At 49.7% G+C, this 16635-nt stretch overlaps 1 long non-coding RNA gene across 1 annotated transcript; it reads left to right on the top strand.

Moving 5' to 3' along the window:
• The first annotated feature begins 5584 nt into the window (after window positions 1-5584).
• LOC121062443 lies at window positions 5585-15675 on the top strand. The gene is made up of 2 exons (XR_005815560.1): window positions 5585-5782; window positions 15531-15675. It is a non-coding gene; the product is annotated as an uncharacterized LOC121062443 (long non-coding RNA).
• Window positions 15676-16635: the final 960 nt, after the last annotated feature.

The raw sequence follows: 16635 nt of genomic DNA, 5'->3' as shown, positions 1-16635 counted from the left end.
CACCCCTCCTCTTCTGGGAAGGTAGAACAAATGAACCAGACATTAAAGAAGCAATTAACTAAATTAGTGTTAGAAACCCAACTTCCTTGGGTAAAATGCTTACCTTTAGCATTCCTCCAGGTTCAAACAGCACCAAGAAAGGATATAGGAATTTCACCATATGAGATGCTGTTCGGATTACCCTATCTGGGCAGAAGGGATGAGATACCACAATTCGAAACAAGAGAGAGTTTTCTTAAGAACTGTATTCTGGGGTTGTCCTCTTCTTTGTCATCTCTCAGGACCCGTGGGTTGTTGGCTCCAACCCCACCTTTGGAATTCCCCATTCACCACCATCAACCAGGAAATTGGGTCCTGATTCAGACCTGGAAAGAATCAAAACTCCGGCCTGAATGGGAAGGACCATTCCAAGTACTACTAACCACTGAAACAGCCGTAAGAACTGCGGAAAAAGGTTGGACTCACTATACTCGAGTGAAAGCACCCGTCGACCCTAGTACCTGGGAAGTTGTTCCTACAGAAGACTTGTTGAAAGTTAAAGTCAAAAAGAAAAACCTCATAATGGACTCTGAGCAGGATAAAAGCTTACAATTGTAAACTAACCTTTTATTTTCACAGGTAACTAATGAGTGTGACTTGTGATTGAGAGAAAGGACTGGCCTATAGTGAATCGAAGTGCTCCCGAGGGGTTTTTGTTCTAGTAGTAGTGTACATATATCTTATTCTTTGTATTGATAATTATTTGGAAACCTAAGGGTTAAAAATAATGACAGGGAAAAATCAACTATTAATTTTGTTTCTAGTGATTGTAGGCCTCAGAGAAGGCCTTGGTCAATTGGCAACTTGGAAAAGGCATGACCAGATAATAGTAAGACGGGATACCCCGTAAAAATATGGGTGAATGTAACAGAGGGTTATGTACCACAATCTGTCACGTTTGATGCTTGTGAGGTTTTAGCTTGTGGAGATTTAAATGCCCAATGACAACTGAGCAGAGAGAACAAATAACTGGGAGACACCCAACAGCCAGATTGAGAATAGCTGTATGGAAACGATCCTCTATTGCCATCAGAGAAAGGGAGAAACTCAAGGAGAAAACAGGAGAGAAAACAGGAGGCCCTCTTTGAAATGCGGCAGTTCAAACATTTGAGATTGAAACAGGGTATGGGGATGTGAATGCCTGGATAGAATGGGTCAAATATACATACATATAATATATATAATAGTAATTGCTATTCTTGTGCCTCAGGACGACCGATTGCCCACATGGTGCCCTTCCCATTGGGGTAGACCAAGGACTCCCAGGGGATGCGATGTATGATTGCATTGTATCAAGAAAAGACTGCCTGGGGAAATGAGGCCTGTAAGTCTCTCTCTTTGCTATTCCCTTCCTTTCGTGATAGCAGTATCAGGGTTCCCCCTGTATTCTCCACAGCTACAGGTAACCATACAGCTTGCCTCTCACGGCAGGGTGTGAGTGCTACCCAGCATCTGGGAGAATTTGCCTTGTGCACGAGGACCTTGAATGCTACCAAGGACTTGCTGTCGGTATCCGACAGCAGCGGCGAGGGGTATGCCTGTGGGAGGTGTGCCCAGGTTGAAGAGCTGCTCAGCCATGTAGCGGAGCTTCGGGAGGAGGTGAGCAGGCTCAGGAGCATCAGGGAGTCAGAGAGGGAAATTGGCTGGTGGAGGTGTACTCTTCCCTCTCTGAGAGAGACTCACGAGCCTGCCACAGCACAAATGTCTCCTGCTACGCAGAAGACAAAAGTTCCCTCATCCCGCCAGGCAGCAGGAGGGGACCTAGGCCAAGGGGGGGAATGGAGGCAGGTTCCTGTTCGGGGGGTAGGCGAGCCCTGTCCCTGCCCACCTCACCTTCCCATCTACCCTTATGTAACAGGCATGAGGCTCTAGAACACGACAGTCAGAACAACGAAGTAGACGAAAGCCAGTCCCAGTTGGAGAGGATGCCTAAGGCAAGGCAACCTATCGCCCGCAATGCTACATCTTCTGTCAAGAAAGAAAGAAGGGTTACTGTCATGGGGGACTCCCTTTTGAAAGGGACAGAGGGCCCAATATGCCGACCGGACCCAACCCACAGGGAAGTCTGTTGCCTCCCTGGGGCTCGGGTGAGAGACTTCGCTAGGAAAGTCAAGTGCCTGGTACGGCCCACCGACTACTACCCGCTACTGGTCTTTCAGGCTGGTAATGACGAGGTAGCAAGGAGAAGTCCGAGAGCGATCAAAAGGGACTTTAGGGCTTTGGGGCGACTACTTAAAGGATCAGGGGCACAGGTTGTGTTTGCCTCTGTCCTTCCGATAGGAGGGATCGAAGCTGACAAGCAGACTCGTCACATTAACACCTGGCTTCGGGACTGGTGCAACCGGCAGAATTTTGGGTTTTTCGATCACGGGAAGGTCTACGCGACCCCGGGCCTGCTGGCACCAGATGGGATGCGCCTCTCTCAGAGAGGGGTGAGGATTTTTGCTCAGGAGTTGGCTGGGCTGATAGATAGGGCTTTAAACTAGAGTCGAAGGGGGAAGGGGATAGAACCAGGCACGCCGGTGACGAGCTAAGAGATGGTGTGCTAGAATCAGAGGGACTGTGTCCTAGTGAGGCCCTTCGGTCGGATACACAAGGTGCTGCGTGTAGGGAGGCGCATTTGAAGTGCTTCTACACAAACACACGCAGTATGAGGAATAAAATGGATGAGCTGGAAGTCTTGGCCCAGTCCCACAGCTATGACATCCTTGACATAAGCGAAACCTGGTGGGATGAGTCCTGTGGCTGGTGTGTCGCAATAGATGGTTACAGGCTCTTCAGGAGGGACAGGCAGGGTAGGCAAGGTGGGGGGGTGGCGATGTATGTGAAGAATGGGCTGGACTGTGTGGAACTTGCGGTTGGTGATGGCAAAGTTGAGAGCCTCTGGGTAAGGATTAAGGGACGAACAAATAAAGGGGATATCGTTGTGGGAGTCTATTACAGACCACCCGGCCAGGACGACAACGCTCATGAATTATTCTTTGCAGAACTAAGAGGTGCCTCAAGATCGACTCCCCTCGTCCTAATGGGGGATTTTAACTTGCCAGACGTCAACTGGGATCACCACACGGCTGACACGAGCAAGTCCAGGAGGTTCATAAAGCACCTAGATGATAACTTCTTGGTGCAGGTGCTAAGTGAGCCAACTAGGAAAGGCGCCCTCCTAGATCTGTTGCTGGAGAACAGAGAGGGTCTTGTGGGAGACGTGGCAATTGGCGGCCGTCTCGGTCATAGTGACCATGAAGTGGTTGAGTTCAGAATCTATGGTGACAGAAGGAAAACAGCCACCAAAACTTCAGCCCTGGATGTGGGGGAAAGCAGACTTCAGGCTGCTCAGGGAACTAGTCAGCAAGGTCCCCTGGGAAACTGCTTTTGAAGGCATTGGCGTCCATCAGTGCTGGTCCATCTTTAAGCACTGCCTCCTAAAAGCACAAAATCAGGCGATTCCAAAATATCAGAAGTCAAGCAGGCGGGGCAGAAGGATGGCCTGGCTGACCAGGGATCTTCTACTGGAGCTAAGGCAAAAAAAGAAAGTGTACGGCTGCTGGAAGGAGGGTCAGGCGACGATGAAGGAATACAGGGATGCTGTTCGTGTTTGTAGGGAGAAAATTCGTGTGGCCAAAGCCCAACTAGAGTTGAGGCTGGCCATGTCTGTGTGAGACAATAAAAAAGTGTTTTTTTAGATGTGCGAGCAGAAAAAGGAGAACCAAAGAAAACATAGGTCCGCTACTAGATGGGGAAGGTCTCCTCACAGACAAGGACATAGGCAAAGCAGAGACGTTTAATGCCTTTTTTGCCTCCGTCTTCAATGTTGATGATGGGCTTTGGGACCCAGGGTGCCCTGAGCTGGAGGACCATGACGGTGGGAATGACAAACTCCCAACCGACCCTGAATGTGTGCGGGATTTGCTGCTCCACCTGGATCCATACAAGTCCATGGGTCCGGATGGGATCCATCCCAGGGTGCTTAAAGAGCTGGCTGACGTCATCGCGGGACCTCTCTCAATTATTTTTCAACGATCTTGGGAATCTGGAGAGGTCCCATTGGACTGGAAGCTGGCAAATGTTGTGCCAATTTTCAAGAAGGGTAAGAAAGAAGACCCTAGCAATTACAGGCCTGTCAGTCTCACGTCAGTGCCTGGTAAAATTATGGAGAGGATGATCCTTGAAGTTATTGAAGCGCACCTGGGGGACAATGCAGTCATTGGTCCCAGCCAGCATGGGTTCACGAGGGGTAGGTCCTGCCTAACAAATTTGATTTCCTTTTAGGATAAAGTCACCCATCTAGTCGATCAAGGGAAACCAGCTGATGTGATCTTTTTGGACTTCAGCAAAGCTTTTGACACGGTTTCCCAGAGGATCCTACTGGACAAAATGTCCAGCATACAGTTAAACAAAAACATCATACGATGGGTGAGCAATTGGCTGACGGGCAGGGCTCAAAGGGTTGTGGTAAATGGGGCCACATCAGGCTGGCAGATGGTCACTAGTGGGGTCCCTCAAGGCTCCATTTTAGGGCCAGTCCTCTTCAATGTTTTTATAAATGATTTGGATGTAGGACTAGAAGGTGTTCTGAGCAAATTTGCCAACGACACCAAACTTGGAGGAGTTGTGGACTCGGATGAGGGTGGAAAGGTCTTGCAGAGAGATCTGGACAGATTGGAGAGCTGGGCGATCACCAACCGCATGAAGTTTAACAAAAGCAAGTGCCGGGTCCTGCACCTGGGACAGGGCAACCCTGGCTATACGTACAGACTGGGCGATGAGACGCTGGAGAGCAGCCCCACAGAGAGGGATCTGGGGGTTGTGGTTGACAGCAAGCTGAATATGAGCCAGCAGTGTGCCCTGGCAGCCAGGAGGGCCAACCGTATCCTGGGATGCATCAAGCACGGCATTGCTAGTCGGTCGAGGGAAGTGATTGTCCCACTCTACTCTGCGCTGGGGCAGCCTCACCTCGAGTACTGTGTGCAGTTCTGGGCACCACAGTACAAAAAGGACATCAAACTGTTGGAGAGTGTCCAGAGGAGGGCGACGAAGATGGTGAAGGGCCTAGAGGGGAAGACGTATGAGGAGCGGCTGAGGTCTCTGGGTCTGTTCAGCCTGGAGAAGAGGAGGCTGAGGGGGGACCTCATCGCAGTATACAACTTCCTCGCGAGAGGGAGTGGAGAGGCAGGTGACCTATTCTCTGTTATCACCAGTGACAGGACCCGTGGGAACGGTGTGAAGCTGAGGCAGGGGAAGTTTAGGCTGGACATCAGGAAGAGTTTCTTCACCGAGAGGGTGGTCGCACACTGGAACAGGCTCCCCAGGGAAGTAGTCACTGCACCAAGCCTGTCTGAATTTAAGAAGAGATTGGACTGCGCACTTAGTCACATGGTCTAAACTTTTGGGCAGACCTGTGCGGTGCCAGGAGTTGGACTTGATGATCCTTATGGGTCCCTTCCAACTCGGGATATTCTATGATTCTATGATTCTATGATTCTAATACTGAGCCCTGGGGGACTCCACTAGTGACCGGCCTCCAAATGGATTTTACTCCATTCACCACGACTCTTTGGGCCCGGCTAGCCAGCCAGTTTTCAACCCAACGAAGCGTACGTCAGTCCAAGCCATGAGCAGCCAGTTTCTTGAGGAGAATGCTGTAGGAAACGGTGTCAAAAACCTTACTGAACTCAAGGTAGACCGCATCCACAGCCTTTCCCTCGTCCACTAAGCGTGTCACTTTGTCATAGAAGGAGATCAGGTTCGTCAAGGAGGATATGCCTTTCATAAACCCATGCTGACTGGGCCTGATCGCCTGGTTGCCCTTCAAGTGCCGCGTGATGACATTCAAGATAATCTGCTCCATGAGGTTCCCTGGCACTGACGTCAAACTAACAGGCCTATAGTTCCCCGGGTCTACCCTCCGGCCCTTCTTGTAGATGGGCGTCACATTTGCTAGCCGCCATTTGACTGGGACCTCCCCTGATAGCCAGGACTGCTGATAAATGATGGAAAGCGGCTTGGCCAGCTCTTCCGACAGTTCTCTCAGTACCCTCAGGTGGATCCCATCCGGCCCCATCGACTTGCATACATCCAAGTGCTGTAGCAGGTCGCCAACCATTTCCTCGTGGATTATGAGGGCCATATTCTGCTCCCAGTCCCCTTCCACCAGCTCAGGGGACTGGGTATCCAGAGAACAACTGGTCTTGCTGCTAAAGACTGAGGCAAAGAAGGCATTAAGCACCTCAGCCTTTTCCTCATCTCTCGTCACTAAGTTTCCCCCCGCATCCAGTAAAGGATGGAGATTCTCCTTAGTCCTCCTTTTTTTGTGTTTATGTATTTATAAAAACATTTTCTGTTATCTTTAACAGCAGTAGCCAGATTGAGCTGACTGACCTCTTTTCCAAAGGTCATAAACCCTCTTTTTCTTCCTAAGCTCTAGCCACAACTATCTGTTCAGCCAGGCTGGTCTTCTTCTGCGCCGGCTCGTCTGTGGGCACGTGGGACAGACTGCTCCTGAGCCATTAAGATTTCCTTCTTGAAGACTGCCCAGCGTCCCTGGATTCCTCTGCCCTTCAGATCTGCCTCCCGAGGGACTCTGCTGACCAGTATCCTGAACAGCAGATCAAACTCCTTCATACGCTGCCGATATCTCTTTTTCGGTTGGAGTGTAGCAGGCCTCAGATCCTCTGTATCCCCATCTCCAAAACCCTAGCGGTCGACCTCGAGTTTCCCCAGGCTCTTTCTGCCAGAGGCTTCAGGTGGGGCCATTCTCCCCGGCTGCGGTGTAGAGCACATTCTTTACATCTGGTCCTGTTCGGACTGGCCCAAGGGCTACTGCATGAACTATTTCCTGCTTAATTTGTTCAAAGGCTTGTCGTTGCTCAGGGCCCCATTCGAAATCATTCTTTTTACGGGTTACTTGGGAGAGCGGGTTTACAATCAGACTGTAATTTGGAATGTGCATTCTCCAAAACCCCACGATACCTACGAAAGTTTGTGTTTCTTTTTTGCTAGTTGGTGGGGACATAGCTGTTATTTTGTTGATCACATCCATTGGGATTTGACGAGGTCCATCTTGCCATTTTATTCCTAAAAACTGGATCTCTTGTGCAGGTCAGACACAGACACAGACACAGATTTCTAGGTTGGAAGAGACCTCAAGATCATCGAGTCCAACCTCCGACCTAACACTAAGCACTCCACTAAACCATATCGCTAAGCTCTACATCTAAACGTCTTTTAAAGACCTCCAGGGATGGTGACTCCACCACCTCCCTGGGCAGCCCGTTCCAATGCTTAATAACCCTTTCGGTAAAGAAGTACTTCCTAACATCCAACCTAAAACTCCCTTGGCGCAACTTTCGCCCATTCCCCCTCGTCCTGTCACCAGGCACGTGGGAGAACAGACCAATCCCCACCTCACTACAGCCTCCTTTAAGGTAACTGTAGAGAGCGATAAGGTCGCCCCTGAGCCTCCTCTTCTCCAGGCTGAACAAGCCCAGCTCCCTCAGCCGCTCCTCGTAAGACTTGTTCTCCAGACCCCTCACCAGCTTGGTCGCCCTTCTCTGGACTCGCTCGAGCACATCCATGTCCTTCCTGTAGCGAGGGGCCCAAAACTGAACACAGTACTCGAGGTGCGGCCTCACCAGAGCCGAGTACAGGGGGACAATCACTTCCCCAGACCTGCTGGACACACTGCTTCTTATACAGGCCAGGATGCTGTTGGCCTTCTTGGCCACCTGAGCACACTGCTGGCTCATATTCAGCCGACTATCAACCAGTATTCCCAGGTCCTTCTCTGCCAGGCAGCTTTCTAACCACTCATCTCCCAGCCTGTAACTCTGCTTGGGGTTGTTGCGCCCCAGGTGCAGGACCAGGCACTTGGCCTTGTTGAACTTCATACAGTTGGCCTCAGCCCATCGCTCCAGCCTATCCAGATCCTCCTGCAGAGCCTTCCTGCCCTCGAGCAGATCGACACACGCACTTAGCTTGGTGTCATCTGCAAACTTACTGAGGGTGCACTGGACGCCCTCATCCAGATCATCGATAAAGATATTAAAGAGGACCGGCCCCAGTACCGAGCCCTGGGGGACACCACTTGTGACCAGCCTCCAACTGGATTTGACTCCATTCACCACAACTCTCTGGGCCCGGCTATCCAGCCAGTTTCTAACCCAGCGAAGCGTACGCCAGTCCAAGCCCCGCGCAGCCAGTTTCTTGAGGAGAATGTTGTGGGGAACGGTGTCAAAAGCCTTACTGAGGTCAAGGTAAACCACATCCACAGCCCTTCCCTCATCCACCAAGCGCGTCACTTTGACTTTTTTTTGTTTTATGGCAAATCTGGCCTTCAGAAGGATTTGGACTATTTCTTCCCTTTCTCAAAAACTTCCTCTGCAGTGTCACCCCACACAATGATGTCATCGATGTACTGCAGGTGTTCAGGAGCTTCCCCCTGTTCCAGTGCAGACTGGATCAGTCCATGGCAAATGGTAGGGCTGTGTTTCCACCCCTGGGGCAACCGATTCCAGGTGTACTGGACACCCCTCCAAGTGAAAGCAAATTGTGGCCTGCACTCTGCTGCTAGAGGGATGGAGAAAAATGCATTAGCAATATCAGTTGTGGCATACCACTTGGCTGCCTTTGATTCCAGTTCGTACTGGAGTTCTAGCATGTCCGGCACTGCAGCACTCAGTGGTGGCGTGACTTCGTTCAGGCCCCGATAGTCCACTGTTAGTCTCCACTCACCATTAGACTTTCGCACTGGTCATATGGGACTATTAAAAGGTGAATGAGTCTTGCTGATCACTCCTTGGCTCTCCAGTTGACGAATTAGCTTATGGATGGGAATCAGGGAGTCTCGGTTGGTGCGATATTGCCGCTGGTGCACAGTTGTGGTAGCGATTGGCACCTGCTGTTCTTCGACCCTCAGCAACCCCACAACAGAAGGGTCCTCCGAGAGATCTGGCAAGGTAGACAAATGTTTAATGTCCTCTGTCTCTAATCCACCTGTGCCAAAAGCCCACTGGAACCCTTTTGGGTCCGTGAAATATCCTCTCCTGAGGAAGTCTATGGCAAGGATGCATGGAGCATCCAGGCCAGTCACAATACGGTGCTTTTGCCACTCATTCCCAGTAAGGCTCACTTCAGACTCAATCTCCAATATAGTTAACTGCTATGACTTGATGGGAAACTGCTCAAGACTTGAGATCCCCAGGGCAGATCTCTGGTGGTACTGTGGAGGGAAGATCTTACGGTCCACCCTACCATCTAATTGGGGAGGCGCTTGTGCACTTGTTCAATTAGCTATACCCTTCACCCTGGCATTTGAAAGAGAAACATCACAAATACCCAGAAGAAGTAAAAGAGGCTTAGGAATATCATTTGATGATACAGTATACATAGATTCTACAGGGGTGCCTAGAGGAGTTCCCGATGAACATAAAGCCAGGAATCAAATTGCTGCAGGGTTTGAGTCACTGTTCTGGTGGGTAACAATCAATAAGAATGTGGATTGGATTAATTATATTTATTATAATCAGCAGAGATTCATAAACTATACAAGGGATGCGATAAGAGGAATCGCTGAACAACTAGATGCCACCAGCAAAATGGCTTGGGAAAACAGAATAGCATTAGATATGATGCTTGCGGAGAAAGGAGGTGTGTGTGCGTGATCCTGAGCAACCATTTTTGCACTTTTATACCCAACAATGCTGCCCCAGATGGCACAGTAACTAGAGCATTGCAAGGGCTTACCACCCTTGCCAATGAATTGGCAGAAAACTTAGGAACAGACACTTCCATCACCGGACGGTTGGAATCTTGGTTTGGTAAATGGAAAGGGATGGTAGTGTCCATATTTACATCCTTGATCGTAGTAGCAGGAGTTTTGACAGCCATTGGTTGTTGCACTATCCCCTGTGTAAGAGGACTAGTACAGTGGTTAATTGAAACTGCACTATTGAAACAAATGACCATGGAGCCACCATCTTACTCAGATAAGAGGATGATATTAGAGGAGATGGAAAGCAAAAACAGTGAAGAAGAGGAAGATATCTACGAAATTACACCTTAGAGAAAAGTTTTGCAAAAATCAACAATTTATAAAGAAGAAAAGGGGGGAATTGTGGGAATAAAAATGTTGTTTTTGCAGAGTTGCATTGTTTAAAGGGAAGGAATTTGGTATTGAGATATGCTTGCAGTGATAAGAAAACTTAGCAGGCGACCTTGTAAAATGCAGACAACCAGACTCCTTAGAGCAATTAGGTGAAAATCATGGTGTCAAGTCAAGTCAAATAAGCGAAGAAACATTACCACTTCAAACAGTAAAAAAGTCAAAAGAAATCTGAAATTTAATAGGCTGGCAACTGAAGGCCATGTATTGTCTGTGAAGCATCGGATAGGTTGTGAACCTGGATTACCCAGTCAATGGGGAAACAGGGGAGGGTCCCGGTCGTCGAAAAAGAAAGTATATAAACTGCACTATGTGACTAGTAGGCGCGCTCCTGATTGTGGGACACCCGCCATTGCAATCGCAAATAAATTGCTACTTCACTGAGATCCTCGCCTGAGCCTATGTTATTGGCTGCAGAGTGTTTCTCACAATCTCAACTGACAGGTTTTCATTTCTTTCTAATTCTCTCCCCCCATCCCAGAGAGGGAGGGGGGAGGGTGAGCAAAGGGCTGTGTGGTGCTTAGCTGCCGGCCAGGTTAAACGGTAACAGTCCCTTTCGCGCCCAACATGGGGCTTGAAGGGCTGAGATAACGACAGATCTGACCAGAGTGTGTTAAACCAAAATTAGTATAAGTATTAGATCTGCTTAATAGTTTCTAGTCACAATGTTGATTCCTTTGATCTCAGGTCTGCTGTGCCTGTTTTCCAAATTGAGTTATATAACACATTGCTTACTGTATGAACACATACTGTCGTGCTGTTTATCCTTTCCGGGGCCTGGTTTAAGATTATTATTTTACCGTACAGTGTAACACTGGCTTATGATATGATAAAATTGCTGGTCATGAGACTAACCTGGTATTTGTACTCAGCACTGTCGTCGACTCTGTACTTTGGAAACCATATCTCAAAAACTATTAGCAATTACACCTATTGCCTTTTTTCGACAGGGAGCCAATCTATGGAGGGCACAGGGGGAGATTTTTTTTCCTACTTGTTCACTCTCCCTTTCTCCTTCACCCCCCTCTTATCCTCCAGGCTAGTTATGATAGCTCTTCAAGTCTTTGAATATCCTTGGGATGTTCAGACCAGCATGTTCTTGTTGTTATGTCTCCTGGATGAGCTTCAGGCTTTGTTTAAGGTTAAACAACTACTGAGGAATCTCATCCAGAGATCTGTCCTGAGGCAGGATAGTTGTGAGTGGCAGGGAGTGTGGGAGGATATGGGCAGGTTTCTAGAGCAGTGGGCACCTCCAGTGCTTTGGAAATTCACCCCTGAACAACTGCAAAATCCTAGAAAACTGGTAGAATGCTTGAAAAAGGCGTCATCACCCTGGCAATACCAGAAATACACAAATCACTGCAATGTGCTGGGGTCTGGCCTATGCCTATCAAGGTGCAATCGATGCCACTATAACCTAAGTGACAGACCCTGCGGTCACTCTAAGTCCCGTGACAGGCCCAACGGCCACTCCAACCACTACGACAGACCCTGCGGCCACTCCAGCCCCTGCAGCAACTGCAGCCCCTACAGCCACTGCAGCCCCTGTGGCCACTCCAACCTCTGCGTACGCTCCAGCCTCTGCGGCCACTCCAACCCCTGTGACAGTCCCAGCAGTCGTTCCAGCTCCTGTGACGGGCCCAGCAGTTCTTCCAACCCCTGTGATGGGCCCAGAGGTTGTTCCAACCCCTGTGACAGGCCCAGCAGTCATTCCAACCCTTGTGACAGGCCCTGCGGTTGTTCCAACCCCTGTGACAGGCCCAGCTTTTGTTCCAAACCCTGTAGCGGGCGCTGCTTTCGTTCCAACCCCTGTGGCGGGAACTGTAGCAGTGTAAGTTGACCCTGTAACGAAGATGAAACAATGGATGAGAAAGTCAGGTCGTTTAGAATGCAGAGGAACTCCTACTCAGACTGGGGAGGAAGAAGACAACGAGATAGGCTACTCCACAGTGGCTGGGACATCATACGAATGGGAAGATGAAGAGGAAGATATCATAAAAGCATCAATAACTACCCGAGGCCTATCCCAGCGTGAGCTACGAGATATTCGAAAGGATTTCGGTCGTTTTCCAGGTGAGCACCTTGTCACCTGGTTGCTCCGGTGCTGGGACACTGGAGCCAATAGTCTGGAATTAGAGGGAAGGGAAGCCAGGCAGCTGGGATCCCTTGCTAGGGACGCAGGCATTGACAAAGCCATTGAAAAGGAACACAAATCTTCACCCTCTGGAGGCATCTCCTGTCAGGTGTGAAGGAAAGGTATCCCTGCAAGGAAGAACTTGTATGTCTACCAGGCAAATGGACCACTGTGGAGAAGAGAATCCAGTACCTGTGGGAATTAGCTGTAGGGGAGGTGATTTATAGGGACCTAGACAACGAACAGATATCCAAAGATCCAGATGAAGTCAAATGTACACCACCCATGTGGCGGAAGTTTGTATGGAGTGCACCATCATCATATGCCAGCTCATTGGCAGTAATGACCTGGAAAGACCATGAGGAACCCACGGTGGATGAATTGGCTAAACAACTCCGGCAGTACGAAGGAAGTCTCTCCTCTTCCCTACAGGCCTGCGTCTCTGCTGTGGGAAAACTTTCTCAAGATTTCCACCAACTAAAAGAGAATACTTAGGAGAAACTTTCTGAAGTTTCCAGCCAACTTAGAGAGAATTCACTTTCTTCCCCACCTGTACAAACCGGTGTCTCAGCTATCAGGGACAAGTGTCCTTCTTGTCAAGGAAGAAGATATAGTGGGTACACTCTCAGTGCCAGCCTATGCTTTTACCTACGTGATCATGGAGAGGATATGATAAAATGGGATGGAAAATCTACCTTGACCCTAGAGGCATGGGTAAACGAGTTGCAAGGAAAAACAGTAACAAAAAGGGGGTTCTCTGGGAAAACTGCTGCTACTATTTCTAGCAGGCATTCCCTCAGACACAGCAATGAAGATTCTGACCAGGATTAGAGGGGCCCTGCCTCCAGCCAGGGGGAGGAAAGGGACAACCGAGTTTATTGGACTGTGTGGATTCGATGGCCTGGCACATCAGAACCACAGAAATATAAGGCTTTAGTAGACACCAGTGCAGTGTACTGTAATGCCATCAATCTATAAAGGGGCAGAAGCCATCTGCATTTCCAGAGTGACAGGGGGATCCCAGCAGTTAACTATATTGGAGATTGAGTCTGAAGTGAGCCTTACTGGGAATGAGTGGCAAAAGCACCGTATTGTGACTGGCCTGGATGCTCCATGCGTCCTTGCCATAGACTTCCTCAGGAGAGGATATTTCACGGACCCAAAAGGGTTCCAGTGGGCTTTTGGCACAGGTGGATTAGAGACAGAGGACATTAAACATTTGTCTACCTTGCCAGATCTCTCGGAGGACCCTTCTGTTGTGGGGTTGCTGAGGGTCGAAGAACAGCAGGTGCCAATCGCTACCACAACTGTGCACCAGCGGCAATATCGCACCAACCGAGACTCCCTGATTCCCATCCATAAGCTAATTCGTCAACTGGAGAGCCAAGGAGTGATCAGCAAGACTCATTCACCTTTTAATAGTCCCATATGACCAGTGCGAAAGTCTAATGGTGAGTGGAGACTAACAGTGGACTATCGGGGCCTGAACGAAGTCACGCCACCACTGAGTGCTGCAGTGCCGGACATGCTAGAACTCCAGTACGAACTGGAATCAAAGGCAGCCAAGTGGCACGCCACAACTGATATTGCTAATGCATTTTTCTCCATCCCTCTAGCAGCAGAGTGCAGGCCACAATTTGCTTTCACTTGGAGGGGTGTCCAGTACACCTGGAATCGGTTGCCCCAGGGGTGGAAACACAGCCCTACCATTTGCCATGGACTGATCCAGTCTGCACTGGAACAGGGGGAAGCTCCTGAACACCTGCAGTACATCGATGACATCATTGTGTGGGGTGACACTGCAGAGGAAGTTTTTGAGAAAGGGAAGAAAATAGTCCGAATCCCTCTGAAGGCCAGATTTGCCATAAAACAAAAAAAAGTCAAAGGACCTGCACAAGAGATCCAGTTTTTAGGAATAAAATGGCAAGATGGACCTCGTCAAATCCCAATGGATGTGATCAACAAAATAACAGCTATGTCCCCACCAACTAGCAAAAAAGAAACACAAACTTTCGTAGGTATCGTGGGGTTTTGGAGAATGCACATTCCAAATTACAGTCTGATTGTAAACCCGCTCTCCCAAGTAACCCGTAAAAAGAATGATTTCGAATGGGGCCCTGAGCAACGACAAGCCTTTGAACAAATTAAGCAGGAAATAGTTCATGCAGTAGCCCTTGGGCCAGTCCGAACAGGACCAGATGTAAAGAATGTGCTCTACACCGCAGCCGGGGAGAATGGCCCCACCTGAAGCCTCTGGCAGAAAGAGCCTGGGGAAACTCGAGGTCGACCGCTAGGGTTTTGGAGATGGGGATACAGAGGATCTGAGGCCTGCTACACTCCAACCGAAAAAGAGATATCGGCAGCGTATGAAGGAGTTTGATCTGCTGTTCAGGATACTGGTCAGCAGAGTCCCTCGGGAGGCAGATCTGAAGGGCAGAGGAATCCAGGGACGCTGGGCAGTCTTCAAGAAGGAAATCTTAATGGCTCAGGAGCAGTCTGTCCCACGTGCCCACAGACGAGCCGGCGCAGAAGAAGACCAGCCTGGCTGAACAGATAGTTGTGGCTAGAGCTTAGGAAGAAAAAGAGGGTTTATGACCTTTGGAAAAGAGGTCAGTCAGCTCAATCTGGCTACTGCTGTTAAAGATAACAGAAAATGTTTTTATAAATACATAAACACAAAAAAAGGAGGACTAAGGAGAATCTCCATCCTTTACTGGATGCGGGGGGAAACTTAGTGACGAGAGATGAGGAAAAGGCTGAGGTGCTTAATGCCTTCTTTGCCTCAGTCTTTAGCAGCAAGACCAGTTGTTCTCTGGATACCCAGTCCCCTGAGCTGGTGGAAGGGGACTGGGAGCAGAATATGGCCCTCATAATCCACGAGGAAATGGTTGGCGACCTGCTACAGCACTTGGATGTATGCAAGTCGATGGGGCCGGATGGGATCCACCTGAGGGTACTGAGAGAACTGTCGGAAGAGCTGGCCAAGCCGCTTTCCATCATTTATCAGCAGTCCTGGCTATCAGGGGAGGTCCCAGTCAAATGGCGGCTAGCAAATGTGACGCCCATCTACAAGAAGGGCCGGAGGGTAGACCCGGGGAACTATAGGCCTGTTAGTTTGACGTCAGTGCCAGGGAACCTCATGGAGCAGATTATCTTGAATGTCATCACGCGGCACTTGAAGGGCAACCAGGCGATCAGGCCCAGTCAGCATGGGTTTATGAAAGGCATATCCTCCTTGACGAACCTGATCTCCTTCTATGACAAAGTGACACGCTTAGTGGACGAGGGAAAGGCTGTGGATGCGGTCTACCTTGAGTTCAGTAAGGTTTTTGACACCGTTTCCTACAGCATTCTCCTCAAGAAACTGGCTGCTCATGGCTTGGACTGACGTACGCTTCGTTGGGTTGAAAACTGGCTGGCTAGCCGGGCCCAAAGAGTCGTGGTGAATGGAGTAAAATCCATTTGGAGGCCGGTCACTAGTGGAGTCCCCCAGGGCTCAGTATTAGAATCATAGAATCATAGAATCATAGAATATCCCGAGTTGGAAGGGACCCATAAGGATCATCAAGTCCAACTCCTGGCACCGCACAGGTCTGCCCAAAAGTTTAGACCATGTGACTAAGTGCGCAGTCCAATCTCTTCTTAAATTCAGACAGGCTTGGTGCAGTGACTACTTCCCTGGGGAGCCTGTTCCAGTGTGCGACCACCCTCTCGGTGAAGAAACTCTTCCTGATGTCCAGCCTAAACTTCCCCTGCCTCAGCTTCACACCGTTCCCACGGGTCCTGTCACTGGTGATAACAGAGAATAGGTCACCTGCCTCTCCACTCCCTCTCGCGAGGAAGTTGTATACTGCGATGAGGTCCCCCCTCAGCCTCCTCTTCTCCAGGCTGAACAGACCCAGAGACCTCAGCCGCTCCTCATACGTCTTCCCCTCTAGGCCCTTCACCATCTTCGTCGCCCTCCTCTGGACACTCTCCAACAGTTTGATGTCCTTTTTGTACTGTGGTGCCCAGAACTGCACACAGTACTCGAGGTGAGGCTGCCCCAGCGCAGAGTAGAGTGGGACAATCACTTCCCTCGACCGACTAGCAATGCCGTGCTTGATGCATCCCAGGATACGGTTGGCCCTCCTGGCTGCCAGGGCACACTGCTGGCTCATATTCAGCTTGCTGTCAACCACAACCCCCAGATCCCTCTCTGTGGGGCTGCTCTCCAGCGTCTCATCGCCCAGTCTGTACGTATAGCCAGGGTTGCCCTGTCCCAGGTGCAGGACCCGGCACTTGCTTTTGTTAAACTTCATGC

This window comes from Cygnus olor, chromosome W, assembly GCF_009769625.2.
Source record: "Cygnus olor isolate bCygOlo1 chromosome W, bCygOlo1.pri.v2, whole genome shotgun sequence".
Lineage (NCBI taxonomy): Eukaryota > Metazoa > Chordata > Aves > Anseriformes > Anatidae > Cygnus > Cygnus olor.
The sequence above is the reverse complement of the archived record's forward strand: the minus strand, read 5'-3'. Positions and strand labels throughout refer to the sequence as shown.